General features: G+C 49.9%; 1 protein-coding gene across 1 annotated transcript in view; it reads right to left on the reverse strand.

Moving 5' to 3' along the window:
* The window catches only part of CTIF (cap binding complex dependent translation initiation factor), a 143,383-nt gene extending 139,732 nt beyond the window's left edge, over window positions 1–3,651 (reverse strand). The window contains exon 1 of the mRNA XM_042028194.1: window positions 3,193–3,651. The gene's annotated coding sequence lies outside the window, so the exon portion shown is untranslated. The remainder of the gene's footprint in view (window positions 1–3,192) is intronic.
* Window positions 3,652–4,034: the final 383 nt, after the last annotated feature.

Consider the following 4,034-nt stretch of genomic DNA (forward strand, 5'->3'; position numbering starts at 1 on the left):
AGGAGAGAGGAGAGAGGAGAGAGGAGAGAGGAGAGAGGAGAGAGGAGAGAGGAGAGAGGAGAGAGGAGAGAGGAGAAGAGAAGAGAAGAGAAGAGAAGAGAAGAGAAGAGAAGAGAAGCTATGGCTTTGGGTAGGGAGGGACCTTTAAAAGTTACCTAGCATCATCCCAACATGCCCTCCTTGGCAGCATCCCTACAGCCAGCTCCTCCTCCCCCATGTTCAAAATTATTTGGGTTACTTCCTTAAATAAAATGTAGTGAATTACTAAGGTAATTTACTTAAGAATTAATCAACCTGCTTGCACCCAGACAGATATTATTTAAGCTTACGATTGATGCAACCCCTCCTTGCAGACAAGAAGGAATTTGCATTTCCTTTTCCACCCTCTTTCTTACAGACTCTTAAGTTCTTATCTCCAAGATGTGCCCTCCTCTGTCAAATTTGGCTAATGTTAGTCCCTGGGTTAAAAAAACTTCTGGAGGAATAGTGAATGACAGCCAGTCTGAGTACATAAGCCTCATTTCTGTTAACTGGAAAAAAAAAAAAGGCAAGCACAAAAACAGGGGAGAAGCTTCAAAGTGGCTGCAGTTAGTAAATGAATCTTTCACCCCATGTGACGAAAATATATTTATCAAAAAAAAGCGAAGCAAGTGCTTTTTCTCTGAACCAATTTTGAGAAAAACGATGTGTGCTCTGCAGATGCTCCAAAATGCAGAAGCAGGGCGAGGACCAGTGCCTTGAGGTGAATCTTGGCACTGAAAGCATCCTGGCAGGGAGGGATGCTGCGGCTCTGCTGACAACCAAGCACTCCACAGGGCTGTGATGTCCTGCCCACGGCTGATGCTGCTCTGAGCACCTGCACAGGCAGGAAAAACACTCCTCTGCCTGTGCCAGGCTGGCACAGGGATGGACAGAGTAGGGATGCAGGGAGAGATGGAAAACTCAACATCCACCACAAGAGCTTTCCAGAAGTGTGTGTTTCATTGCAGAGCTGCTGTCAGGGTGAGAGAAACTGCTGATCTCAAAAGAAGGGGGAAAAGCTGTGAGAGAAAACCATCCACTGCCTCATCACAGCCCTTCATGCACATCTGTGGCCTCCTCTTCCTTTAGAGGCCTCTGCAGACATCACAGCCGGGACCCTAAAAACTTCACCTGGTTCATCTACTCACTTGCAAGGATGAAATGTGCACATGGCAAGAATACAGAAATCATTTCCTAAAGCACCCCCCAAGCCTCCCCATCCTGCTGTAAAACCTCCTGCTGCAAAAATTACTGCTGCAAGTCTCACCATCACCGACCCAGCTTCCCTAGCCAAAGAAAAATACAAGCAAAGATGCCTCCAAGGCCATCATCTGGCTGGGAAGAGATACTCCTTGGATCAACGATACTCCCTGATTTAAGGGAATACACTTCCCATGGGTTCAGGCATACACTCCTCTCTCCTCTCACTGTGCAAAGCAAACACCTTCTTAAACAACAAACGTTGTTATTAACCTCCAGCTGACAATCACAGCACAACCACAACCCTTCCTGCTTCCTTTTCTCCTCCTGCCCAGACAAACAACATGGTATTTTTGATGACATGTTATTAAAATGCTCCCGGGCTTCATTGCAGTTGGACACGGCGCCCACGAGTCCTCTGGCCCCAGGGGGTTTGCTTCTGCATGGGTAATACAAGGAAATGCAGCACCCAAAAGCAAACCAGCATTTTAGCCTGGAGAAAAGGAGGCTTGGAAGGGACATTCTCACTCTCTACAACTCCCTGACAGGAGGGTGCAGCCAGGTGGGTGTCAGAGTCTTCTTCCAGGCAACAAATGATATGAAGAGAGGAAATGGGCTCAAGCTGCACTGGGAAGTTGGTATTGGGAAAAAGTTCTCCACTGAAAGGGGGGTCAGGCACTGGCCAGGCTGCCCAGGGCAGTGGTGGAATCACCATTCCTGGAAATGTTCAAGAAGGATGTGGATGTGGCATTTGAGGACATGGCTTGGTAGTGGATATGGTGGTGGTACTGGATTGGTGATTGGATTTGGTGCTCTTAGAAGTATTTTTCAACCTTGATGATTCTGATTCCAGGATTTGCAGACTACTGCTTTGGGCTGGCTTGGCTGGACCTAGACTGCACCACACTCCTGCCAGTGACTGGAGCACACACTTCCACGAAGCATGAAAAAATCCTTTAAAATTCACTCCAGGATAATTCCTGCAAGATCCCTGACTAACAAACACTAAGGAGTGTTTTGCAGACACTGACATCCTTCAAGGCCACCTGCAGAAGGTGGTGGCCCCAAAATGACATCCCCATGGACCACATATGAGAAGGAGCAGCTCACAGCCACAGCAGCAGGTGATCCCAGCTCTGCAAAGCTGCCCCAGCCCCAGTCTCGCCCACGGCTGTTCCACCCAAAAACTGCTCCACGTCACTTGCAAAGCTTTGGCTTCACAAGAGAGGTGCTCAGTCTGGTGACAGCCAAGCCCCCTGAAACATCTGCAGTGCATTTCTGTTGTAGCTCAAAAGCGCTGTGGTAGCACAGACAGACTTGTGAGATTTAATCAAATTATGTAAAACACTCGGGGTCACAACTGCTTATTTCATAGAAACACAGAATCCCAGAATGGTTTGGGTTGGAAGGCACCTTAAAACTCGTCTCATTCCACTCTCTGCCATGGGCAGGGACACCTTCCACTATCCCAGACTGCTCCTGGTCCAACCTGGCCTTGGACACTTCCAGGGATCCAGGGGCAGCCACAGCTGCTCTGGGCACCTTGTGCCAGGGCCTCCCCACCCTCACAGGGTGAATTCCCTTCCTAACATCCAAACCAAATCTACCATCTTTCAGCTTAAAGCCATTCCCCCTTGCCCTGTCACTGCCTGACCTTGCAGCAGACCCTCTCAACACTAATTTGGATGGGGTGTGACCTCTGACACGTGGCATGGCACAGCAGCTGTCAGGGACCTTGGCTGCTGCAGTGTGACACTGTTCTGTGCCACAGCCTCCGCAGCCACCCTTCCCACGCCAGCCTGAGCACTCGTGTCCCAAGCCAGATGCCACCCAACACAACTGGTGGCAGCTTGGATGTGAACACCAGCTTCTCCCAAGCTTCTGTCACAGTCCCAGTGAATGCCAGCCAAGCAACACAGCTCCTCCAGGATTTCATGAGTTCAAAAGCATTTTTCAGAATTAATTACGAACCTGCTAATGGCTCCCCATCGCAGGTGCCTGGGGAAGCAGCTGTGTGTCCCCCAGTAGCTTTTGCTCTGGCGCAGGGCAGGCTCCAGTGGTGGTGAAGCCTCTCCAGGGTGGAACAGTCTGTACAAATCAGTCCCAGAGAGTGGAGCCTGATCCAGAAGGAGGGAGAAGTTGGTTGTTTTTTGGGTTTCTTTTTGTATTAAGGCCAATTGCAGTGGGTTGACTCTGGCTGGATTCCAGGCAGCCACCAAAGCAGCTCTCTCACTCCCTTCCACAGCTGGAGAGGGGAGAGAAAACAGAGCAAAAGGGTCATGAGTTGAGATGAGGACCGTGAGAGATCCCTCACCAAATACCATCATGGGAAAAACAGCCTTGAATTGGGGATATTAACTGAATGTATTAACAACACAATCAGAGCAGGATAATGAGAAGTAAAATAAATCTTAAAAACACCTACCTCTCATCCCTCCCTCCTTCCCAGCTCTACCTCCTCCCCCAGTGGTGCAGGGAGATGGGAATGAGGGTTATGATCAGCTCAGAACAAGATGTTCCTGCCACTGCTCAGGGAGAGGAGTCAGAGTCCTTCACCTGCTCCAGCATGGGGTCCCTCCCACAGGAGACAGTTTTCCACAAGATTCCCCAGTGTAAGTTCATCCCATGGGCAACAATTCTCCATGAACTGCTGCAATGTGGATCACTCTTCCACGGGTGCATGCAAGGACAGGCTGCTCCACCATGGGTCCCCCCACAGGGTCACAAGTCCTACCAGGACACCTGATCCAGCATGAGCTCCTGTTTCTGCAGATCACTGTATCCCTGCCAGGACCCTGTTCCAGCATGGGCTT

This window comes from Corvus kubaryi, unplaced genomic scaffold (genome assembly GCF_017639235.1).
Source record: "Corvus kubaryi isolate FWS band 111438036 unplaced genomic scaffold, C.kubaryi_AGA036_p1.0 37308, whole genome shotgun sequence".
NCBI lineage: Eukaryota > Metazoa > Chordata > Aves > Passeriformes > Corvidae > Corvus > Corvus kubaryi.